The sequence below is a fragment of the Bubalus kerabau genome, chromosome 1 (assembly GCF_029407905.1).
Source record: "Bubalus kerabau isolate K-KA32 ecotype Philippines breed swamp buffalo chromosome 1, PCC_UOA_SB_1v2, whole genome shotgun sequence".
Taxonomy (NCBI): Eukaryota; Metazoa; Chordata; class Mammalia; order Artiodactyla; family Bovidae; genus Bubalus; species Bubalus kerabau.
In genome coordinates, this window is record NC_073624.1 from 74,273,407 (window position 1) to 74,300,677 (window position 27,271).

The window sequence follows — 27,271 nt, forward strand, 5'->3', positions numbered from 1 at the left end:
TCAGCAATTTCTTTTCTGGCTCCCTGTGTTCCAACCCACTACTCCTCTTTCCCACACCAGGCCCCATGCTATAGACCCTAGATTTTTCCAGTAAGTGTACACATGCAGGCACATACATTTGCACACACGTGCATGGGCACACATGCACATGTTTCCTTTTACTTTCATTAAATGTGAGTTTGCTGCAGCTAAGTCGCTTCAGTTGTGTCTGACTCTGTGCGACCCCATAGACAGGAGCCCACCAGGCTCCCCCGTCCCTGGGACTCTCCAGGCAAGAACACTGGAGTGGGTTGCCATTTCCTTCTCCAATGCATGAAAGTGAAAAGTGAAAGTGAAGTCGCTCAGTCGTATCTGACTCTTCATGACCCCATGGACTGCAGCCTACCAGGCTCCTCCACCCATGAGATTTTTCAGGCAAGAGTACTAGAGTGGGGTGCCATTGCCTTCTCCGAATGTGAGTTTAGCTCTATGCAATCAATATACGTTTCTGGTATGTAAGACAGTCTGCTGGGAACTTAATATGCATTCATTCATTTTACCCTGAACACTATCCTATAAGGCCAACATAATTGTCTTCATCTCACAGGTGAAGAAACTGAGGCCCAGAGAGACTATGTACCTTGCCACAAGTCCCAGAGCTAACCAGGTCTCACCGATTCCAGAATCTTTGCTCTTTCCCCTATGCTAAAGCCTCCTTCTCCTTAAGCAAGAAGATAGCAACTTGAGAACTACATCATGTTAAGGGAGACATAACCCATTTGCCTCTGTTTTTTATGACCAACCTAGATAGCAAATTCAAAAGCAGAGACATTACTTTGCCAACAAAGATCTGTCTAGTCAGGCAATGGTTTTTCCAGTGGTCATATATGGATGTGAGAGTTGGACTGTGAAAAAAGCTGAGCGCCGAAGAATTGATGCTTTTGAACTGTGGTGTTGGAGAAGACTCTTGAGAGTCCCTTAGACTGCAAGGAGATCCAACCAGTTCATACTAAAGTAGACCAGTCCTGGGTGTTCATTGGAAGGACTGATGCTGAGACTGAAACTCCAATACTTTGGCCACCTCATGCAAAGAGTTGACTCATTGGAAAAGACTCTGATGCTGGGAGGGATTGGGGGCAGGAGGAGAAGGGGATGACAGAGGATGAGATGGCTGGATGGCATCACCGATTCGATGCACGTGAGTTTGGGTGAACTCCGGGAGTTGGTGATGGACAGGGAGGCCTGGTGTGCTGTGATTCATGGGGTTGCAAAGAGTCGGACATGACTGAGCGACTGAACTGAACTGAAATGAACTGATACATGACAAAGAGGGGAAATGACTGGCCCTAGGTTTCATGCTAGTGGCCACTGTTTCATATATTAGCTATTCACTGTAGGAGGGGCTTCCCAGTGGTGCTGGTAGTGATGAGCCCACCTGCCAATGCAGGAGATGTAAGAGCTGTGGGTTCTATCTGTGGGTCAGGAAGATCCCCTGGAGGAGAAAATAGCAACCCACTCCAGTATTCTGCCTGGAGAATACCCATGGATGGAGGAGACTGGTGAGCTACAGTCCATAGGGTAATCAAAGAGTCAAATACAACTGAAGTGACTTAGTACCCATGCACATTCACCTTAGGAAACATGAAGGAAAAACAAAATAACAAGTAAGAACAAAGGTTAAAGAACTGCAGAAGAATAGACACAGTATGTTGCTTTGGTATTATTCTTTACAGTTTTATAATCTGACCCAAATTTCTTCTGTTTTGTCTCAAGGATGAACCACAACTAAGCCTTTTTTAAAACTTTAATTTAACTTTTATTGAAATGTAGTTGATTTACAATTGTGTTAGTGTCAGGTGTACAGCGAAGTGATTCTTTTTCAGATTCTTTTCTGTTATAGATTATTACTATATATTGAGTAGAGTTCTCTGTGCTATACAAGTAGGTCCTGGTTGGTTATCTATTTTATATATAGTAGTTCATATATGGAGAAGGCAATGGCAACCCACTGTGGTACTCTTGCCTGGAAAAATCCCAGGACGGAGGAGCCTGGTGGGCTGCAGTCCATGGGGTCGCTAAGAGTCAGACACGACTGAGCGACTTCACTTTCACTTTTCACTTTCATGCACTGGAGAAGGAAATGGCAACCCACTCCAGTGTTCTTGCCTAGACAATCCCAGGAACGGGGGAGCCTGGTGGGCTGCCGTCTATGGGGTCACACAGGGTTGGACACAACTGAAGTGACTTAGCAGCAGCAGCAGTTCATATATGTCAATCCTAAATTCCTAATGTATCCCTCCCCTTCTTTCCATTTTGGTAACCATAAGTTTGTTTTCTATTTGGGTCTGTTTCTATTTTGTATAAAAGTTCATTTGTATCTTTTTTTAGATTCCATATATAAATGATATGATATCTGTCTCTGTCTGGTTTACTTCATTAACATGATAATCTCTAGGTGCATCCATGTTGCTACAAATAGCATTATTTCATTTTTTATGACTGAGTAATATTCCATTATACATATAATTATAATATATATAATTATAGTAATATTCCATTATACATATATTCCATTATATATATCCCATTACTTATATAATGGAGTAATGTATGTAATGTTTTATAAAGTAATATTCCATTTTCTGTATATATATTGGACAGGAAGCCTGATGTACTGCAGTCCATGGGGTCCCAAAGAGTCGGACATGACTGAATGACTGATCTGATCTGATATATATATTCCATTACATATTTAATGAAATATCACTCAGCCATAAAATATATATATATTATACATATATATATTTTATCCATTCACATGTCAATGGACATTTAGGTTGCTTTCATGTCTTGGCTGTTGTGAAGAGTGCTGACATGAACATTGGGGTCCATGTATATTTTTGAACTGAACCTTTCTTATACACAGGTGAGATGGTCCTGCTTTGGGATTTAGAAAATGCCTCACAAGTCACAAATGATTTTGCACTTCGATCTCTTGGAAGTTCTCTGATATATAGGAGATAGGGATAGATCAATAAATATAGATACATAACTCAGTCACAAGAAAGAAGAAAGTCATGTGGTAACATGAATGTTCCTAGGAAGTTATGCCCAGTTCGAGAAGTCAGACAGAGAAAGAAAGCTACTTATGTCCTCCTCTGCCCCTTCTCTCTTCTTTCTTTCTTCTTGTACTCCATTTCCCTCTCCTCCCCCTCCCTCCCCCACCTCATCTTCTTCCTTCATTTTAGTGAGAAAAGACTTTTCTAGGTAACCATTGGTATTCATTTTCCTCATGTCCCTCTTCTCAATGCCGATTTGGCTCAAACCTAAAAGATCACAGATTTTTTTTGAAACTGACTTTCCGCCAAAATTCTTTAAATAGGCCAACTGTTTTTATTCTCTAACATTTTAAAACTCATTTGCATCAGAGAGAATTGGAAGGTCTTAGAGTATAGTTATCTGGTGTTTCCTCACAACCAACAAAGATTATTATTCCAGTTGATAGCATTTTAAGTCCAGTAATGATGAAAGTTCTCTCTTTCATAGAAATATCATAGGGACAAAGAATATGGAAGTACTATTATTGCCCTTTCTACTGGATTTTTAGATAAGAGCCTTATCTCAGTATTTAAATCTTCTGTCTACCTGGCTTTACTCAGTAAGTGGAGAGGAAGTGGGTTTCCTACACAGCAGTAAGACAGGCTACTTCTCATTTGTTGCCATCTTCCTGACCCCACTTTTCCACAAATTACTCTATATTGGGTGAGATGGTTGCCAAGATAGGCTGTCTAGACTATAATCAAAACTAAGTTGTTTTGGTTTTTTTTTCACTCTATACATTTAAGCGTTTATTTCTTGAAGTCATCCTGTTTCTCCTTAATATGTCTCTAGGAAAATAAACCACAAGTCACACGGGCTTCACTGTAGTTTCCTTAGGCACTATGGCCATCCTTGGCTGGGGTGTTAGGATTTACAGCGGCTCCAGATTCAGGTTGGGTGATGGCGGTAGGTATCAGGAAGTTTTCATGGATAGAACCCCAGTTGAGTATAATAAAAATTTATTTGACCAGAAGTGATGGACGTGAGTTTGAGTGAACTCTGGGAGATGGTGATGGACAGGGAGGCCTGGCGTGCTGCGATTCATGGAGTCGCAAAGAGTCGGACACTCTTTGCACACAGACACACACAGACTAAGTGACTGAACTGAACTCAACTGAACTGAAATGTCTTGCAAATCACCAGGACCAAACTACCAAAGTCCCCAGGGCAGCTGCATGAGATCTGTCAGACCCATTCTTATTTATAATTCATTGGAGTCATCTAGAATCTCAAAAGCACTGGATGCTTTCTCAACAACTCCACCATTCATTAGAAGTAACTTAAGACGGGTTCCATAATGAAGACTTTAAAGTATCCACAAGAAAGTATGGAATCTAGCAAGTACGTGCTTACTAAGTTGCTTCAGTCCTGTCTGATTTTTTGTGACTCTATGAACTGTAGATTGCCAAGCTCCTCTGTCCATGCAGGATTCTTTACCACCACGTCACCGGGGAAGCCCAGTCTAGCAAGCACTGAGTTGCAAAATTCTCCAGGGTGTTTTAGTTACATTTTTGAGCACTCACCACAGACATAGACATATAGATAAGGTTTCCTTCATGGGTTTGCAAATCTCTATTATTCACTGTTGTATTAGAAGGTATTTAGAAAATAAAAGGTCTGGGACTGGTCCATGATGTGGACTGTTTTTTAAAGTATTTATTGAAATGGTTACAATGTTGCTCCTGTTTTACATTTTGGTTTTCTGGCTGCAAAATATGTGGGATATTAGCTCCCTGATCAGGAGTTGAACCTGCACCCTTGCTTTGGAAGGTGAAGTCTCAGCAACTGGACCACTAGGGAAGTCCCCATGATGTAATCTTGCTCCCAGTTCTGCCCATAAGATTGCTCAATAATTGTAGTCTGTGGCTTCTTTTCCTTTGGAAAATGATCACATTTTGTTGTCTTAGGAGGTGTGGCAAAGATTCTGTGACATGCTTATTTAATAGAACCTGAAAATCCAGAGCCTCTGAGGCTGTGTGATTTTTAATTATGCAGAGCGTGTCTTGTAACTTAAGACGCTTGACTCTCAGCAACTGTGAGTATGGCCTCTTTTCTGCCTTTGGAATAATAAAAATAGTAATAGTGATAACCACAGTGAAAGTTAATGATGCCTGTGCGTGTGTGCATACTTAGTTGTGTCCAACTCTTTGCAACCCTATGGACCATAGCCCGCCAGGCTCCTCTGTCCATGGAATTTTCCAGGCAGGAATACTGGAGTGGGTTGCCATTTCCTACTCCAGGGGATCCACCTGACCTAGGAATCGAAGCCATGTCTCTTGAGTCTCCTGCATTGGTAGGCAGATTCTTTACCACTGTGCCATCTGATGCCTGTACTATATGTTAGACACTAGGTTAAGTGAATCATAGGCATTACCTTATTTATTCCTTCCAACCACATCATGAGATCTGTGTAATTCTTATCTCTATTTTACAGACAAGGAAACTGAGGTACAGAAAGGCTCAATAGCTTATTCAAGGTCTTCCAGCTAGAGAGAGATGGAAGAGAGAAAGAACACAACCAGCCTGCCTCCAAAACCTGTGTTCTTAGTCTTTATACTCTCCTGGGGCAAATACGTTAGATCATCTATTATAAAGCAATTGAAGAGATCAAGAAATACTCCAAGGCAGATTTTGTTGCCTTTTGAATCCTTAATTATTCTTTCAAACTTTCCAGTTGGCATGGCTCTCTGCTCATAAAAGATGTTTCATTGACTGAAACGTGACTCCAGAAGTCTGTGAATGCAGCCAGCGCACAGTGGGTAAGAAGGAGTTAAAAGCACTGACAGTCCTTCCTGTGCGGAGTCCTGCCAGCAGCAGTTCATCACAGAGACGGGGGCTTTGATCCTGACAGCTCTCCTTTCACTCAGGGGGAGCAGGGAGGTTTTGACACGGGGAAGAAGGAAAGACTATAGAGAAAAGGGTCTTGTTTGTTTCCTGGGTGGATTGCCTCCTTCTTGGCATGCCTCCAGGAAGTGAGTCTTTTCCTGCCCTGAAACTTCAGTGAAATAAATCTCTTCCCTGTAGAACAGACCTGAGAGAGGCCCCAGGGCAGCCACATGAGATCCATCAGGTCCAGTGACTTGGCTGTCAGGGTGGCCAGCTTGTAGCTTGGCAGGTTGCATCCCCTGGCTGAGGCAGGAGGGTAGGGGGGTGTCAACATGACCCAGGGAGAGGAGGGTGATGCCAATGAGGTCTTTGATCCTGGGGTGCGGGGAGCAGGCAGCAGCCACAGCAAGGACCCATGGAGAAATAGGTGTTTTGAGACTGATCCTCTGGGGGAGAAAGCCTAGGAGGAAGGGCAATTTTGAACGTGTTTATAGAGAGCAGCCAGGAAGGCAAGCTTGATGGAGACTGGGTCCAGCACTCCAGAGGCCAAAGGAAACCCAAGAGAGAAACAGGAAGTGTCCTGGATGCAAGCTCATGAGAAAAAGCCCCGGCACTGAGAGTAAGAGCAGGAGAAGAAAGAATTGGGGGGTGGGGAGGGATGGGAGGAGTAGGGTCCCCTGAGTGGTCATGTAGCTTCTTACAGACCAGGATCCTCTGATGCCCATTCTTATAACAGTGTCTTTGTTTCTGGCTGTAGAATTTATCCTGTGCAAGTTGAACAAGGTGATTCACTTCCCAACTCAAGTCAAGGCAAGTGATCCTGTTTGTCACAGTAATTGGGATGGGTGAGGATGCAGCTGGGCCAGTAAGAAGGGGAGACTTTTGTTGGACTTGAGGAAGGCATTCTTCTCCTTGGACCTGAACTTAAGAATGATACTGAAGAGATTGCATTTATGTTGGGACTGTGACGGCAGAAGGAGACTCTACTTGATAATTATTCCAGCATTTACACTCCTCCTGTAACCAAGCAGGACCCTATCGGGCCTTCCCAGGACAGGCCTTTCCCCATATCCTCTCTGAGGTATCTAGATAACAGTATCCGATGCACATTTCCTGAGTGGTTTTACAGATGTGAAAAAACCCCACCAAATGGAAAGATGTTAACTACTTGATGACCATAAGCACACAGCCCTCACATTCACTGGAGCCTAAGGACTGATAATGTTAACCCCTACTGACAACACCCTGTTCCCTCACCATCAGCCAGAAAATTGTCCAGGAGCTGATTACATGCACTGGGACCCCGCCTCCCTCACCTGGCATTTAAAAATGCTTTGCCAAAGCCCTTCAGAGAGCTCTGGGTTTTTTAGGGCATGGGCCACCCGTCTCCTTGCATGGCCCTGTAATAAATCTTTTCCCTCTCCAGACACTGACATTCTGATTTGTTTGGCCTCACTGCACATTGAGCACACAAACTTGTACGAATGCTCCCCGCTCCGACTTTGATGAGAGGCGTATACTCCTTCAGAGCAGTAAGGTCCAGGTTGGCCAGGTGACTTGCCTCACGGTGGGTAGTCAGGCCTTGAATTTGGGTTCAGCCACGTGACTTGCTTTGGCTAATGAGACGTTAGCAGAGATAACACAAGCAGAGGCTTGAAATGGGCTTGTGAGGTTGTGCTGGTTCTTGGCACATCCACTGTGGCCATGAGAAGAATCTCCCAGGTAGCGGCTGCCCCCTTAACCCAGCCTCAATATACATCCCCAGCCTGTATGGAGGACCCAAGCTTAGCTGGACTCCACGTGAAGCAGAGCCTTTAGAATCTAACTCAACTGACATGTGAAGGGGGTGACTAAGCCCAGGTGACATCAGCTGACCTGTGGATGTGTGAGAAGGAAATGCTCGTTGCTGACTGCCTCTGATATTTTGTTGTTGCCTGTGCAGCAGCATCCTCGTGATAATACTTAACCAATAGTGACTTTTTCAGAGAGAGGCCAACATGGCAGTGACAGGGATAAAAGACAAAATACAGTGAGTCCTGGTAACCTCATTTTAAACCCTTGATTAAGCTGTTCCTAGATCCAGGTGACTTCTGGAACTTTCCCACTCAGTAAGCCAAAAATACCTCTTTTGCTTAAGCCATCTCAGACCAGATTTTTGTCATTGGAATTGGGTCCTGATTTGACTGCTGCTGCTAAGTCGCTTCAGTCATGCCCAACTCTTTGCAACCCTATGGACTGTAGTCCATCAGGCTTCTCTGTTCATGGGATTCTCCAGGCAAGAATACTGGATTGGTTGCCATGCCCTCCTCCAAGGGATCCTCCCAACCCAGGGATCGAACCTGCCTCTCTTATGTCTCCTGCACTGGCAGGTGGGTTCTTTACTACTAACACCACCTGGGAAACCCCTGATTCAACTAGATACATACTAAATGTTAAAAGGATCTAAGTGCCCTTACAACGCAAACACGTATATATACACATATCATAGAGACATCTGCTTATAGAAAGAAGCAAAAAGCAGATAGAAAATTAGAAATCAAATAACAAGTGGAGGAAGGGGCTTAGTTTCTTGGAACACAGATTCTGAAATGGAGATTTATATGCAGGTGAACAGTGGGGAGATTTATTTGCAGGATCAATATCTGGGAGGAAGTAAGAGAAACAGAATGAGGCAAAGGGAAAAACTGAGTTCCAATGCATCTTGCAGCAGAGACCTCAGGAGGCCTCATGGGAGCCCTGGAGCTGGGCTGGCCACTCAGACTTGTTCCCATGGAGGTGAGGGAGCCAGACCTTTGTATCCACCCCATTGACCAGGCATTGGATATGTGCTGGCCTCAGAGAGGCATTGTAACCTTGAGTGAGGCAGTTCCCTTTAGCTGAATGCAGGTCCTGGAGAGACACTCAGCTGTGAGTGGCAGCAGAGAGATTGAGAGGCTTGGTCCTAAAGGGGGATAGATGATAGTCCGATAGTCTGATAGTCTGAGAGTCTCTTGGACTTCAAGGAGATCAAACCCAATCAATCTTAAAGGAAACCAACCCTGAATATTCACTGGAAAGACTGACGCTGAAGCTCCAATACTTTGGCCATCTGATGCAAAGAGCTGACTTGTTGGAAAAGACCCTGATGCTGGAAAAGATTGAGGGCAGGAGGAGAAGGAGGCAACAGAAGATGAGATGGTTGGATGGCATCACTGACTCAATGGACATGAGTTTGAGCAAACTCTGGGAGATAGTGAAGAACAGGGAAGCTTGGTATGCTGCAGTTTATGGGGTCACAAAGAGTCGGACCTGACTTTGTAACTGAACAACAATGATTGGGTATGGCAACAGAGCATCCACTACAAAGGCCACAGTTTGATGCAGGGACTAGAATGGTTTCTGGCTGAAATTATCTAACAGGTGAGAGTAGAGTATTACCCAGCAGCCATTATTTGATCTACTTTTGCTTTGCGTTATCAACAACGGAGTCACAAGTCAGCCAGCCAACAAGCATTCGTTTAATATGGAAAGGGTACAAAAGAGCCTGAGGGGTGTGTGTGTGTGTGTGTGCGTGTGCACACGCATGTGTGTTCAGAGAGAAAATACGTGATAATATGATAATAGTAATTTGATTCTAGGAGAGTCAGAGGAAATTTGTCATGAAAAGCCATGTCATAATGCCAATCATTTACTTCTTACAAAAGTGATGGGAGACCAGAAGAACTGGTTGGTTCTCCAGTGTACAAGTCTTCACAGTGATGATGTTTGGGAATAAAGCTTTCATGCTGCCGAGTATCCCACAGGCCTAGAGGTACAGACATTCAGTTCTTGCTAAGGCAATCAAGGGAGGTCTGTTGCTCCCAGAGCTGGCCTGGTGTTCACCATATTGGGAAATGAAGGCCAGTTTCCTCTCTTGAGCATCCTTATCTTTCCTTGGGATATCCTTGTTCCCTGTTCCATCTTTCTCAATAGTGTACAGAGCCTCCCGTATGCCAGCTTAGAATGCAAAGGGGGAGCCCCTTTACTTACAGCTCTTCTTGCTGAGAAATTCTGCTTCTTGACTTTTCAGCGCTCTTATGTGGAAATGTGTTACTTACAATGCCTGAAATATTTGGGGTGGAAGGGGTGGAAGCAGGGAAAGTAATAATATTGGCAACACATCATAAATCCTCAGAGACAGGGATGCTGAAAGTGGCAGAATTAAGGACTTTGGAAAGCACACTGGGTCAGCTGTGAAGAGGGCACTATTGTGAAACACTCGAGGACTGTTTTCTTAATCCTGGTGTGCAATATGGTACAGAGAGCATTCAGGAGTTACACCATTAGAGCACTGATTTCACATGAGTTTAGTATTTCATGTTAATCGTTTTGACATTTCCAGACATTGGCTAATATTGGTCCCCATTCTGTAACAGCCTATTTCCCTCTTCTCCACATGAAAGGCAAAGCTGTTGAGCATTCCATCCCCGTTGGGTCTGGATTTTTACCAATTGTTTGTTTTAAGTGAAGTATGATTTTTAGGTATAAAGGAGAACTGAATTTTCTTTCTAGCCGGTCTTTTTTTGGAATTGGGGAGTTAAGAGTTTGAGGGAGACAAGATATATTGTGAAAGGAGAAATAATTTCAAGACTCAGAATGAAGAAACTGATTAGACTTTTTAAATATAGGATTTGAGATTGTTTTCATCAGAACATGAAATGACACCTATAATTTGAATTTTAGTATTCACAATTTAAACTATCTTAAAAATATGACTCTGTTATCATGGACGTCATATAAGACAGTGATTCATATTATTCATTATGCCCTGCTAACAACTCTAAAATAGGATTAAAAAGGTCTACTTTCCCCAAGAAGGACATTAATTTATAGATATTTTGCTACAATTACTGATCAATTTGGAAAGGTTGTAAAAACATAAAAAACCGTAGTAAGATAAGGTTTATTCTGAATTATCAACAATTGTTAAGAAAACCCCGTGTCTCATGAGGTTTTGCATTTAATAAATCTCAACATATTTCCTGGTAAGAAATCCTAACAAACTTGGGATAGAAAATCTCTCTCTCTCAAAACCCCATAGAAAATTTTTACCATAAAACTACAGCAAATAATATGGTTGCTGGTGAAATACTAAAGTAGACCCCTAGATGCAGAAATAAGGCAATGATGCCAGCTATCACTGTAAGATGCCACATAGTGGTGAAGGTCCCAGCTATTGCAATAAGATAAGAAAAAAAATGTAGAGAGATGGAAATGAAGAGAACACTATCTATATAGAATATCTGAGAAGTTCAAGTGAAAAAACCACTAGAACTAAAAAAAAATAGCTCAGCAAGGTAGTCGGATATAAAAGATCTGATGTATAGTGATGTTCACTTAGAGAATATAAAGGAAAGAAAGACCATATTCACAAAAGCAACAAAAACAAAGTACATAGGAACAAATCTAACAATAAATGCATGAGACCTATGTGAAGAAAATTATAATACTTTACTAAAGCATATACTGCTGCTGCTGCTGCTAAGTTGCTTCAGTCGTGTCCAACTCTGTGTGACCCCACAGACGGCAGCCCACCAGACTCCCCCGTCCCTGGGATTCTCCAGGCAAGAACACTGGAGTGGGTTGCCATTTCCTTCTCCAATGCATGAAAGTGAAAAGTGAAAGTGAAGTTGCTTAGTCATGTCCGACTCTTAGCGACCCCATGGACTGCAGCCTACCAGGCTCCTCCGTCCATGGGATTTTCCAGGCATTAGAAACCTTAAATAGATTGAGATAATAGCGTATTCTTCCATGGGAAGATCCAGTATTGAAAAGATTTTAATTCTCCCCAAATTAACTTGTTAATTCAGAGAAATTCCAGTGGAAAACAAAAAGCAGTTCTGGCTTTCCCTGGCAAAGGGAAAAATGTTTCAGTTTATAAAAACAGCACTTGAGCCCACAAATCTTTTGTGGGTAGTAGCAGAACTGCCACTTCAAAGGAGCACAGTTCCACAGAGATGACAATGCATGTCTTAGTCACTCACTGCAGCAAACTCGGCTGGTGCCCAGTTATGCCATGAAGCAGTAGGATACCTTCTGCAGCTCTGGAACCTATATCTCCTCTGCTGATTGAAACAGACTTCGCTGGAGCAATTAAGATCAGAACAGATCCTCAGTGTTTATATTTATCACAAGAGGGGAAAGGGCCTCAGGGATGGAGAAAAAAGGGGTACTCTCTAGATAATAAGACAGGACATTTTCTTTGAAACAAAAATTTTAACATTTGACTTTATTTTGTTTCCCAATCTGAAGTGGTGGCCAAAATCAATTCTGTAATTATAAACATAAGGATAATTAATTAATTTACTTTCTTTTTCCCTCCAGTCATTAGCCTCTATATTTAGAAACAATATACACGTCTATACCTGTTCCTTGCTCTTCATTAGGTCTTTGTGTGTCTTTCTTTTGGAAACATTGCTAGATGTTGTATGAATTTTTAAAATCTAAAATGTCCAAAAATAGAAAATCCAAAGGACGGTTCAAGAGTATTGGTGGAAACCGTTATTATCTTTATTCATCCTCTTACAATTGTTTTTGAAAAGTCCAAGAGAATAGAGGAGATGCCAGGAAATTAGAAAAATGCAGCGAAGGTGCAAATGTTCAAAAGACTGAAGTTGAGCAGTCTTTTCAGATTACTCTCCCTCACTGTCAGTTTGCAAGATTTGGGAATAATTGTATAAAGCTGAAATACAAAAAGAGAGAGACACACAAAGAAGTTTCACAAAGCAATTTGAACTTGAGTATGTGCCATAATAAAGGGATAAGGAGACTGGTCCACAGATGGTCATTGTACTTTGCTTAAGCACATCGCCTGCCAGGACCCCACACGACTTCATTTATCAAATTCCTTAAGCTTGAAAGAGCAATTGTGATGACTTCACTTTACCCTAGCCCTGAACACAGTGAGAAAGATCAAGGAGGGAAAAGCTGAGCTATATATATCCAGAAGCAGCCATGCCAGACAATTTGATATATCATCTGAGTGATCAGGAGAGAGAAAGACCAGAAGACTGCAGTCTAGAAAAAGTTTCTGTACATTTGGGAGTTTCGGAGATACCAAAAACACCAGCAAAGATCTAAGAAGTGAGGCTGACAGGAAGTAAGAAAATGAAACCAGTGCCAAGAAAAAAATTCAAACCAACTCATCAGGGAAAATAGATTTGGGTATTCAGAGTCGAGAGTAATCTGAGAAAGCCACAGTGATGTCATGAGGATAGTGACAGCAAATTAGATATGTAATCAGTGTATCTCTTCCTTGAGCTGCCTGTCTAATGTAAGCCTTGAAGTTCCATCACCTGGAGGGCAAACTGGGGTCATAGAATTTCGGGATCACCCTTGCCATTTTCCCACTGTCTTCTGGCAACCAGATCCAGACTCGTGGGTTCATTTTGGCCCAGGTTTCAGCCCTCTCCTTCTCTTGAAAAACCTTGGCAGATGTGGTGCCCCCTGGTCCTGCAATGAGGACATCGTGGTTTCTGGAATGGGACGGGGATGTCTGCAAGTGTCCTGGAAATTTTCTCCCTACTTCCCTGCTCCTGACCACCAGAAGAGAAATCTGAAAAAGTGAAACTATCTTTTCAATAATCTCCTTTCAGAAATCACATTCGTAGCTGAGTTTGCCATTCATTTTTGTACCACGAACTTTATGAAGTGGAAATGCTGAACTTATCTGGCAGGGCTCTCCGCTCCAGACGGCCAGCTCCCCAGTCCCCGAGGTGTGAGGGCTGGGTTCTCCCCAGCACGTTCTTTTCAATAAACATTCCCACACTTGGCCCTTTACTCTAGCCGCCCCGTCCCTGCCCTCCCAGCGCCTGGAGCTTTCCACCTTGGCTCTGGCTCTGCTGAGCCTGGGCTCAGCCTTCCAATTCTAGGTTGACCTTGGCTGAGCGCCCCACATGGTCATTCTTCTTGTAAAAGTAGAAAATCTCAGACACAGATTTCTGCACTTGGCCTCACTGCAGAACGTTTTAGTGCTCAAGGCAAATGCAACCTCCAGCTGACACCGAAGGAAAGCAAGCACACTTGCTTCCCAGAAGTCTGTGTTTACTGAATTGGATTTGGCCTTTGGCGACCCTGCTGCTGAGTCCGTGGTGAGAAGAGCCTCGGGCTGGGTCAGGTCTTGGGTTTATCCTCGGCTTGTTTAGCACCTGCAAGCACATAAGGCTCGCCCCCGCCACCACCCGCCCCGTCTCTGACGTTCTCAGTACACACTTCACCTCCCACCCTAGAGGATAAACCCTTCCAGAACGTTCTTCACCGTCATTGCGCCCCAGTGCCTTTTGCAAAAAACTATTGAATGTGTTTTCCTCATTTGCACAATTGACAGGATGGTAATACCTATTTGGGTGGTTTTGAAGATGAAATATTGTTTAGATCCGTGTGTGGCTATTTGAAATTTATTATTTAATTGATTCAGCCAAATTAGATAATTGATAATGAAATACAATGTGAGGGACTTCCTTGGTGGTCCAGTGGTTAAGAATCCACCTGCCAATGCAGGGGACAAGCATTCAGTCCCTGGTCTGGGAAGATACTGCATGCCGAGGGGCAACTATGATTGTGTGCCATGACCACTGAGCCCATGCTATAGAGCTGCAACCACCAAAGCCTGCACACTTAAAGCCCATGCTTCTCAACAAGAAAAGCCCACACACCGCAGCAGAGTATCCCCCGCTCATCACAACTAGAGAAAGCCTGTGCACAGCAACAAAGACCCAGCACAGCCAAAAAAAAAGAAAAGAAATACAGTATGAGAGCAAATTGGAGAAATAGTCAAGCTGGGAATCTTTTGATCTTTGATCTTTTTCCTTGGTTTTTATCCCATGGAAAGATCCTCCCATAATCCACAATGTAGCAGGTTTTACCTTCCTGTCAGAGAGAGCTGGGGTAGGGGCTTGGATAAACCTCCTAGTTCTTGGCATCTGACAGACCTGTGACTAAAGAGAGCTCTGCAATTTCTAACTGGGTGACCTTAAAAATCTTTGAGCCTCACTTTCCTCATTGGTAAAATAGGAAACAGTTTCTACCATATAAGGGAGTTGGGAAGATTAAATGCTCCCAGTGCTGAAGAATGCTTGATAATCCTTGCTTTGACTCCTGGTATCAGCACCCTCCTGAGCCCTGACCAACATCACCGCAGGCCCTGGCTTTTCACAACCTCCCAACAAATGGAGTGAATTATGTGGTCTAGTCCTCCACTTCCTATCTCCAGTCTAACCTGCTTGGCTCTTCCGCTTTTCTTTCAATCAAGCCTTTCTGGTTGCTGCCCATGTTTTGGTGTGACATGTTATATATTTTCAAGTTAAAGATTCTAGACCAATTTCATTAAGAATCTGGACACTTCTTTGACATTTTTCTTGGATAAAATTATCATTCTTTGATTCCTCGGCCACCTTATCACCAGTATCAGGGATGGCAAATATTATATGTATTGCACACACCCTCCTGAGTCAACGACAGACTTCACTAGTTGATCATAGCATGTTTTCCCACGAGCCAGGAGAGTCTCAGAGTTACTTTGAGGACATCATATGATCTCTCTACACCTTTTACTTGTTGCCTAAGAGCATGGACTTAGCTAAGGACTCATGAGCATGTTAGCATGATCCTTGCAGTCATCTGCCAGTCCTCTGTCTACTCTGTTAGACTGAATGTACATATTGTGAAGAATTCTCCTCTGACCATTAGTTCAGCTCTGGCCAAAAAAACAAACATATGGCCACTAGCCCTTGTCTGGTAACTATAACCAAGGTCTGTCATTATAGGTTATGTAATAAAACTATCTTTTATTTTGCTCTTTCCTTTTTTAAATCATCATTATTTCCCATGACATTAAATAAGTATTCTTTGAAAACATGAGATTTAGTAACTCTGCAAAGAACCTATCCAATTGATATACTTCTATTTAACAGGTTCCCTGGTGTTGGACTTGGTATATAGCAACTCCTGGTATCTGGCTATGTATGGTAATTGACACGGCAATGGCTATCGTTGTATCTATGTGTGTGCCTGCATCTCCAGTTATTTTTTTAGGGTGGATTTCTAGAAATTAGAATCATTGTGACAAATGGTAAGCTTTAAGGTCCTTGATAAACATTGCTATACTGCTTTCTGGAAATATTGAGACTACTACATTTCCTTCAGGGTAGCGTAAGATAGCCCCTGGAAAAGATACTCCAGTATTTATGCCTGGGGAATTCCAAGGACAGAGGAGCCTGTCGGGCTACAGTCCATGGGGTTGCAAAGAGTCGGACACAGCTGAGTAACTAACACACACATGCAGTGTAAACTAGTAGTATTAATCATCACTAAGCCAGACACTATTCTAAGAACTTGACATACGATAACTCAATCCTCACCAGAGCCTTATTTTACAGCTGAGGAAACTGAGGCACAGAGTGGGTGACTAAACTGCCCAGAATCACAGAGCTGGTACATGGCAAAGCTCAGATTTGAATCCATTTCCCTGCCCTAAAATATTTCATTGCGGCTTCAACAGTCTTGAGCACAATCAAATGTTTCTATTTAGAGCAAGATTTAAATAAATCTATTGCTGGAATGGTTTGCATTGGAAACGAACAGAGATCATTCTGTCATTTTTGACATTGCATCCAAGTACTGTATTTTGGACTCTTTTGTTGACTATGATGGATACTCTGTTTCTTCTAAGGGATTCCTGCCCACAGTAGTAGATATAATGGTCATCTGAGTTAAATTCAGCAATTCCAGTCCATCTTACTTCACTGATTCCTAGAATGTCGATGTTCACTCTTGTCATCTCATGTTTGACCAATTCCAATTTGCCTTGATTCGTGGACCTAACATTCCAGGTTCCTATGCAATATTGCTCTTTACAGCATCAAACCCTGCTTCCATCACCAGTCCCATTCACAACTGGGTGTTGTTTTTGCTTTGGCTCCATCCCTTCATTCTTTCTGGAGTTATTTCTCCACTGATCTGCTGTAGGATATTGGGCACCTACTGACCTGGGCAGTTCATCTTTCAATATCTTATCTTTCTGTCTTTTCATACTGTTCATGGGGTTCTCAAGGCAAGAATACTGAAGTGGTTTGCCATTCCTTTCTCCAGTGGACCACATTCTGTCAGACCTCTCCACCATGACCCAGCCATCTTGGGTGGCCCCACATGGCATGGCTTAGTTTCATTGAGTTAGACAAGGCTGTGGTCCATGTGATCAGATTGGCTAGTTGTCTGTGATTGTAGTTTCAGTCCGTCTGCCCTCTGATCCCCTCTCTCAGTGCCTACCTTCTTACTTGGGTTTCTCTTACCTTGGACATGGGGTCTCTCTTCACGGCTGCTCCAGCAAAGCGCAGCTGCTGCTCCTTACCTCTGATGTGGGGTAGCTCCTTTCAGCCACGCTCCTGCGCCATGGCAGCCGCTGTGCCTCTCAATGAAAGTGAAAGAGGAGAGTGAAAAAGTTGGCTTAAAGCTCAACATCCAGAAAACTAAGATCATGGCATCCAGTCCCATCACTTCATGGGAAATAGATGGGGAAACAGTGGAAACAGTGGCTGACTTTATTTTTCTGGGCTTCAAAATCACTGCAGATGGTGATTGCAGCCATGAAATTAAAAGACTTACTCCTTGGAAGGAAAGTTATGACCAACCTAGACAGCATATTAAAAAGCAGAGACATTACTTTGTCAACAAAAGTCCATCTAGTCAAGGCTATGGTTTTTCCAGTGGTCATGTATGGATGTGAGAGTTGGACTGTGAAGAAAGCTGAACGCCGAAGAATTGATGCTTTTGAACTGTGGTGTTGGAGAAGACTCTTGAGAGTCCCTTGGACTGCATCCTAAAGGAGATTAGTCCTGGGAGTTCATTGGAAGGACTGATGTTGAAGCTGAAAATACAATACTTTGACCACCTGATGTGAAGAGCTGACTTATTTGAAAAGACCCTGATGCTGGGAAAGATTGAGGGCAGGAGGAGAAGGGGACGACAGAGGATTAGATGGTTGGATGGCATCACCAACTCAATGGACATGAGTTTGAGTGAACTCTGGGAATTGGTGATGGACAAGGAGGCCCGGCATGCTGCGGTTCATGGGGTCACAAAGAGCTGGACACACTGAGCGGCTGAACTGACTGATTGCTGGAATAACTTGAGAAAAGTCTTATCCAGAAGCAGATGATGGCCCAGGTTACATTGTTCAGTCCTTTCAGCACAACAGTGTTTTACAAAGAACTCAGAGCACTTGGTGCAGAGTAAATGAAAGATTGGTTATAACTTTGCATACATGAGGGGATGAAAGAGTCCAGTCTCACATTTAGGTCTTTAGTCCATTTTGAGCTTATTTTTGTGTCTGTTCTTATGAAAGACATTGTTCATTCTAGTCTTACCCCAAGTTTGGTAGATAGGTCTTCTTTTCCGTGTGATTGTTACTGTAATAACAGAAAATATGATATCGCACAGGTTTCTGGGATTTGTTTGTTCTTAAGGGTACATGCTGTTTCAAGCATGCTCAGGTTTCTAGGCTCTTGGGATCCTAATCATTGAGCTTAATTACTGTGACTCCCGATAACTCCTTGGCAAATATGTTCCTGAGTTCAACTTGGGTGAGAGAAATGTATGTTTTACCCTTGCAGCCTCCCAACCTTGGCCAGGCAATGAGATGGACAGCCTTTCTCTCTCCTTTCTTGATGCATCTCACTGGATGATGAAACTGGGGACAGTCAGCCCAGAGGCCACAAGTGGTGAATGTAAGGGCTTTGGTTAGTGGAACTCCAATGGGGCAAAGATGGCAGTGGGTGGGGAGAGGTGAGGAGAATTCTGCCTAAGTGAATGTCCTGCTCAGCTCTTGTCTTCTGCTTTCCCTTCTCCTCAATATTGTGACCAAGGATGAGATGGTTGGATGGCATCATCGACTCAATGGATATGAGTCTGAGCAAACTCTGATGGGGAAGGACAGGGAAGCCTGACATGCTGCAGTCCATGGGGTCACAAAGAGTTGGACACTACTGAGTGACTGAGCAACAACAGCAACAAGATCACAAGGAATGAAGCCCCTGCTCCTCTTTGTTTTGTCCCCAGCTGCTGCTCTGGTAGGATATCCTTGGCGTTGCTCAACCAACTCTGTCTTGAAGATAAACAGAAGCTGGTGTCCTGCTTTCTCTCAGTCTCTCCTCCCTGACAAGGCCAACGCTACTCACTGATGAGCTCTTGTAAGGGTTTGTAAGAGACGCGGGTTCTATCCCTGAGTCAGGAAGATCCTCTGGAGAAGAGAACGGCTACCCAGGCCAGTATTCTTGCCTGGAGAATCCCATGGACAGAGGAGCCTGGTGGGCTACAGTCCAGGGGGTCTCAAAGAGTCAGATACAACTGAAGCGACTAAGCCTGTACCCTTTGTAACAAAAACAGGAAGCAGACAAAGCTTAAGAAGCCTTCTTCCTCAAGCCCACTCCCTTCTCTTTTTTACCCAGATTCCCTCAGGAAGGAGGAAAGCTACCTGGGGAATCACAGTGGGTTCTAGAGGTGTGAAGGCATGCAGTGGTGTGCAGGACTGGGGAGGGGAAAACACAGACGGGCTTGACTTCTGGGTTTTTCCTCATAGGAGTGGATGGGCATGTGGGCGTGAAGGGGAGAGAAACCAGCACGCAGGCCTGGGAGGCTCTGGAAGCTCTTTGACATGGAAGGTGTGGAAGAGGGACTTGGGCTGGGATTAACGGCTCCCAGCACTTTTCGTCTCTCCCTTCCCCTTTGCAGCCAGTCTTGCCCCCTAGTGGGCGTGGGCTGCAGGAGCAGGACTCCTAGGCAGCTCTGCAGTCCACAGTGGAGAGAGAAGGCAAGACACCAACAGGGAGAAGGCGTGGGCGTTTCAGACAGTAGCAGCCTGGGAGAGGAGGAAGTCCTTTCTAGAACTCAGCTGGGGAGATGGGGTGAGACTTGATAGTCACTGCTGTTATTACATACGGAACAGGTGGGCAGAAATGTCAGTCACCACCTACAAATACATCCTTGACAGACTTGACCTGAGAACTAGGAGAGGATGACGATAATGAAGGCTACCTTCTGCTGAGTTTTCCGTGTGCCAAACTACAAAATCCTGTATCATCCTCATTGCGACTCTGTGCAGTGATCATTGTTGTTACTTGGAAGATGAGAAAGTTGAGGCTCAGAGATATGAACAAGCGTGCCTAAACCACGAATAAGTGCAAAGATAGATTCCAACCTTAGAGGGACTGTCTCTAAGACCCATTCAATTCAATAGCTCCCCACAGAATATGAACTCTAAGCCAAGCCCAGCAAGGGCATAAAAAATGAGAATGACATCACCTTTATTTTTCTAAAGTTTGCAGTCCAGTGGTATTTCCAGACCTCATTTGTATTTCTTCCCTGAGTCAAGTCCACCCCATTTGATATCCAAACTCCTTCTTAGGATTTCTTCTCCATTCAGAGAGAAGAGGCACTGAGTCCCTTGTCACCAGGCCAGTGGGCTCATTGCTTTTCCTGCAGGCAGAGTGAAAATAAAGACAAGAATCCAGAGAACAACCATGTGCCTTCTAGTGCAGGACTCAGACTGGTTTTCTGGAAATTTGGAGCCTTGAATTCAATCCACAGATGTCCATGCTTCTGCGGAATGCTAGGGTCCCTCTGGGCACCTCAGGAAGTTTTGCCCTCCTGCATGTTGTTAACAAGAAGGTCAGGATGGACACCTACCCCGCAGCTTGGCCTTTGACTTTCATTCTTTGAATATCAACCCAAAGAATTTCAAAGCCACATTTTACTACCAAACTACCTCCCTGACCCAGTGCATCTTTCAGATATGTGGCTGTACTTTTCCACCTTTCAAGCTTTCCCACATGGATCATTCTGCAGGGGGAGGGAAATCAATATGATTTACCCTCTCTCTGTTTCCATTGTTATGCTGGCCACCTCCTAGTGGTCCCCATAAGAGGAGGCTCCCTGCTTTCCTGCTTGCCTTCAGTGGCATTTGAAGTTTTATACCTTATAGTTTTGAATTGCACTGTGCTTTTGTCTATCCAATTTTTGATGTTGTCATCTGGACTCTGATTTTATCTTACTCTGGAATCAGGTAGCCCAAGCCTTATTTATTTATTTCTATTTTCACTTGAGACGGCTTTTTTGGCTTATTGTACCTTGAATGCTGTGGCTTTTAACTTTCAAATGTGGCTACAAGTAGCTGGGGTACTTCACCAGTGGCTCCTAGGCCATTGGAGGGGGAGGACACTAAGAGGGGGCGTGATTGGAAAAATGCTGGGGGAGCCCTGGGACAGAGATAACTTTGCCATTGGTTATGAATGAGGTCAAGTCTCTCCTTCAGAGCTGGGGAAGACATGTTTTAGAAGACCTGAGAGGGAGATTCCTTGAGGGAGCATGGATCCTGCCCAGATGGAAGGGGAGGTCTCTGGGAATTCCCTGGGATCTGTGCTCTGCCTGAGAGGTTCCAAGAGACATTATCTCAGTACATTCCATTTTAATAAAGAACATTTAAGGAGATGGCATCTGGGGAGCATGTGCAGCCTACAGAGTTGCTATAGGTAAAAAGAATTCTTTCTGCTCGTGGTAAATCCACAACCACTTGGCAGTGCGGATTTACTTCCCCTAAATCTTCCCTGCTCATGGTAAGAGGCTCAGGTTGAGTTGCAACAATCCCACCTCTGTAATGGTCCACACGAGCGGAGCTGGTGTATTGTTGCAGGCATGTCCCACAGTGGATCTCTCATCCATGCTAATTACCATCCCCCGGTATGGTATAACCGCCACGAGTGTTAGCTAGGTCTGTCCGGTGACAAGTTTCCTCCAGGCATGGGAAAGGCCAGCACCATGTCAGCAGCACCCACACTTCTCACTGTATTCTTCGCAGCTTTTGTCAGATGAGGACACGGTTACTGCCAACTGTCTCCTTAGAAGCAAATAATGTGCTTCTAATAGTGTAAGAATTTAGAGCATGCATTATCCCTCCTTAGAACTTTGGAACAAACTTGTACCCATAAAAACAAGAACCCTCTCACTAAACCTTATCTGCCTTTCTTTCTATCTGGACAAGGTATACTATGATTCTCCTCCCACCTCCCCCATGCTACTTACCACAAGAAAGGTGCTAATATTCCTTTCTTACGGGGCATTGGTGGAGGTCATCGGGAAGACATGACCACTGGTTGACCCACAAGCTGGATGTAGGTAATTGGTGGTTCCCCAATCCCCCCTCTGTCCTTGGAATATGTGTACTTCTTACCTTCCCTATTCCCAGAAGCTGCCCCAAGGACACAGCCTTGACATAAAAATGTGGTTTTGAGACCATCTGGATGGTCTACGTGACTGAGCCCAGTTAAGGCCTCTATATAAACCTTTAAGATTTTGGTGGGCAGATGCAGAGATCTATTCATTTTACAGCCATGTGAGACAAGTCTCATAAGTTCCTTTTCTTGTTAAACCTGTCGCATACAAACCTGGAGTGGTCTGCCTCTTTCTTTGGTCTCTATCTGCCCTCTGTGAGTCTGGGGGCTGATAGATTACACCTGGGAAGCTCTCTAAGACGTTTCAAACTGCCACTGGGAAGCATGCATCCTAGCCGGGAAGGTCAGAGAGTCAAATTTTTGTCTCTTTTGTTTTAAATCAAGAAAATGTATATCCTCTTGCTGCATCTGCGTCTTTTTTTTTTTTTTTTTTTTTTTTTTGCTTTTCCTCTTTAGAGATAAAGAGATTAGACCCAAAGATCCCTTTCCATTCCAAATGCCAAGGATGTGTCTCAGAATACTGTCTGCAAAGGTCATACATGGCTTGCTCAGTGTTCTTTCCCTTTGGGGGCAAACAGTGTGTTTCTAATAGTGGTAAGACTTTAGAGCATGTAAAGTCCCTTCTTAATGATGCCGCATCCTCTGAAAATCAGCTATTGCCAAGAAGTTGGATCTCTTAAACCATGCAATATGTGTTCAGGGTTTGTTTTTTAAATGAACTCCAACATCACAATAACTAACTTTATTGAGCATATACTATACATTAGGTATTCTTCTAAGTCTGTACACGTAAAGTCCCTTTTCTTTAAATGCTTCTCTCTTTTTCATATCACTTTTATTTATCTATTTACTTTATTTTTGACTACTTTGGACCTTCGTTGCTTTGTGCAGGCTTTCTCTAGTTGTGGTGAGTTGGGGCTACTCTTCGTTGTGATACTTAGTTTTCTCATTGTGCTGGATTCTCTTGTGGCGGAGCACAGGTTCTAGGTGTGCGGGCTTCAGTATTTGCAGCACACAGGCTCAGCAGTTGTGGCACACGGGCTTAGTTGGTCTGTGGCCTGTGGGATCTTCCCGGACCAGGGATTGAACCCGTGTCTTCTGCAGTGGCAGGTACATTCTTACCTACTGTGCCACCAGAGAAGTCGGTAAAGTCACTTTTCCTTTCATCCTCACAGATATCCTGTGAGGTAGACTTTATTTTTTATCCTCATTTCACAGAGAAGCAAACCAAAACATAGAGTGGATAAATTACTTTCCCAAGGTCATATAACTACGTGCTAGAACTGGGATTCTAGTGCAGGCTGTCTAACACCGGAATTTATGCTCTTTTAACCTCCAGGTGGAATCTGCATTCCTGCAAATGTTCCCCCTCTCCCCGCCCCAGCCTCAATTATTTTAGGTTCTGTTTGCAAGGACATTATATTTCCCAAATGTTTGACTCTAGAACTTACTTGTATGTCTTGGAGATGCGATTTGACTCAGGTTGTAACACCAAACTTGATATATACAAGATCTTAGGATGAATAAGCTTGACACTGGGTTTCTTTTAAAGAACCATAGAGACAGATGACTGCCTCTAACATGGGTAGATATTGATTTGGAAACTTCATTCTATTTTCTGATTATATTTTCTAATAGGAAGCCCTGATCTTTTTATTGAACCTCTGGCCATAACCTCTTGCTTTGGGCCTGAAACAGACAATGAGCTCGGCTTGTCTTCATTAATGAGAAATATTGCCCTTGCAACCCTGCAACAAAGGGAGATTGCCTGGTGGATGCCTTCTGGCAGGGACAGGATGTGGCTCCAGCTGCAACCTCTCCTCCTCCTTCTGTACTCAGCTCCCGCCGGTTTAACCAAAACCAACAACCACCCTCCCAGAGGTTTTTCTTAAGCTCAGGGACCCCCAGCTCACACCCCCAACCACCACCATTGAAAGAAATCTCATGGCACCTAGAGCTAGGCCTGGCACACGATAAGCACTCAATAAATATTTGTTACCTCATGGCAAGATGGATCCGTTCAGCAGTGATTTTTCACTTTTCCCAAAGATGCACTGCAGGGTCCCTTTAAACGGCCAGCTCCCCGAGTGCATTTAAAATGCGACTTGATTTATAGGAATTCCATGTGCATGGTTCTGCAGGGCCACATCAATCGTGTAAACTGAGATGCGTGTGCTGCTGGGTTCCCACTGACCTAGCGCGTTGGCAGCTCTCCTCCACCAGCTTGGAATGCACACAAACCCCGGGTCTGCTCTCCCTCCTTTTATCACAAAGGAGCTCATTTTGTGAATGAACAGCCACTGCCAACGGCATGATGGTATTCCCAGTGACCTTTGCCCGGGGATTGGATTCCCGCCCAGCAGGGAGACAAGGCCTTAGGAAAAGGCTAGTTCATTGATTGCCACAGCCCGCTGGGCTGAAGTCTGGGGAGGAAAAGACTCAGAGAACTTTCCTTTTTTTTTTTTTTTTTTCATGAATTGCCTCAGAGAAGCCACCCTTCCCGCCCGTGTAGCTGTCTCCCTTCTTTGTATGGGCATATTGGATTCTGTTCAGCAGAGAAGTTTTATTGCTTTTGCTGCTCTGCTCCTGCTTCTTTTTTTTTTTTGTAGCCGTGAATAAGAATCACTCTAGTTTGTCTGTGCCATTTCCCGACTGCAATTCTGGGGTCCTCATGAGCTTCACCCTGTCCTCCCCCCACACCCCTTTCCTCCTCCTCCTCACCATGGCTTTTTCAGTTTGATGTTTTTAGTTATCAAAGGAAGGTCTCCAGGAACCCTGCAACTAAAGACTTTAATGAGGACCATGCCCAAGAAATTCTGGCTGCCAGAGACATGATGATGATTTATGTCGCTCACTCACTCCCTAACAGCAAGAGGACTATTTGTAAAAATAAAAAAGCTGCTCATATGGAATTAAACAAGAGCATAGCTGCTTCCTTCCAGACCCCGGGAGCTTAACAAAGAGCATCCACACTCGGTCGCCAGCAGCACATGGCTCGGGGCCGATATTAGTCTTCCTGTCATATAAAGCTAACTCCTGTTAGCCCAGGCAGCAGCGCACACTCTGTCGGTAGACTTCAGAAGGCTGGTTCTGAGGAAAGAGCAAATGTGCATGGACACAGAAGGTTATGTGTGCTCACTTTCAGGTCTAGGCTGAGCCGCTGAAGGATCCTGTGTGTCCAGAGCCGGGGCTGCTGCTGTGGGGGACGCTGAAACTCGATGCAGGGTATTTGTTCCTGGCATAGGAGTTGAGTGACTCATGGATACCAGCTGGGTTCTGGCCAGCTCAGTGGAGTAAGCGTGGAGGGAAGATGTAAACTCTAAACCTCCTCCTCTGTGCACTGAGGTTACTGCACAGCCTTGTTGTCAGCAGTAATGGGATAGAGCACAGAAAACACAGCCCAGTGCCGAGGCATGGTGGTGCAGTGGTAAAGAGCCTGCCAGCCGATGCGGGAGACACAATAGACTTGGGCTGGATTCCTGGGTCGGGAAGATCGACTAGAGAAGGAAATGGCAACCCGTTTCAGTATTCTGGTCTGGAGAATCCCACAGGGTCGCAAAGAGTTGGACTCGACTGAGCACACAGCACACGCCAATACTTGCTAATTATGATTACTCTGTATTGAGGCTGCCGTGAAGCAGTGCCTCTCAGACCTCTGGCAACAGCAGTGGACTGTCCTGTGTCCTCTCGTGTGATGGGTATTCAGGTGCAGCTTCCAGTAGGACTCAGAAGAGGCGCAGGAGAACACAGCAGGTCCTAGAAAGGGAGTTATTGCAGGCCACCAAGTGTCCCAGGGAACAGCTGGTTTCTGGTCAAGCGGCCGAAGACAGGATGGAAAGAACTGTCTAGGTCAGGGCCTAGTTCTTTACTATCTCTTAGACTTGCCTAGCCCTTGGAGGAGCAGTCTCTCTCCAGTCAGAAAAAGTTTTTCAATATGTTAAAATATGATATGCAGAAAGTTTAAAGTATACACAGTGGACAGCCCCAGCTGCAGGGCTCTAAATCCTTGGTGGCGCCGGGCTGGCCCCAAGGCCACACTTCCCCCAGGTCCTCCAAGCTGTTGTTGGAGCCTAGCAGAGATGCTGGTACAGCCTCCTCTTGAGAGGCCTGGGATTCCTTGAACAGCAACTTTAGCTCAAGGATGCCCCAGGAGTTGAGTCTGGCTCAGTCTTCCTGGGAATGGGGCTGCTCCCCGAGATGCTCCCATCTGGTCTCCCTCACAGGTGTCAGACCTGCATTAGGTCTGAAGGTTCTCTCTGCCTTTTCTGCTCACCCTCGAACCTGTTTTCTCCCACAGACACTTCCTCCAGTAACTGCAGTAATATGTTACATGTCTAAAGCTCTACATCACAGTACTAGTACAGAAGTTGCTAGTAAGCCAACTTCTCTGATTATGGACATTTTTTCACTTTGTCACTTAACCTTAGAAACATTGAATAAGTAGGCAAAGAGTGCTGTAAACTGAATGTTTGTATCTCCCTCAGTTCCTGTGTTGAAACCTAATCCCCAGTGTGACAGTGTTTGCATACGGTGATTAGGTCATGAGGGCTCCACCTCATGGGACGACTGGCCTGGTGGTCCAGTGGTTGAGAATCCACCTTGCAGTGCAGGGCACGCAGGTTCTATCCCTGGCAGGGGAACTAAGATGCCACATGCCTCGAGGCAACTGAGCCTGCAGGGACTGCATCAAAATAACCCACGTGACACAGCGAAGATTCCTATGTGCTGCAACCAAGACCCAACAAAGATAAAGAAAAAAGTAAAAAAAAAAAAATTTTTTTTTAAAGAGAGAGACCCCAGGGAGCTCCTTGCTTCTTTTGCAAGTGAGGATGCAGTGACAAGAAGGCCATCTACAAACCAGGAAGTGGGTCCTCACCAGACACGGACTCTCGTGGCACCTTGATCTTGAATTTGCCAATTTTCCAGAACTGTGAGAAATAAATCTCTGTAGCCATCCAGTCTATGGAATTTTTGTAATAGAGTCCTGAATGGGCTGACAGTATGTGCTGAAAGACACATACACAAATAATCAGAGTAATATGGTGAATATTCAAATAAAGAAATGCAGGGATCCATGAGAGGAAGTACTTTATTCTGCCAAGGTTGTGGGAGTGCATGGGGATCGACAA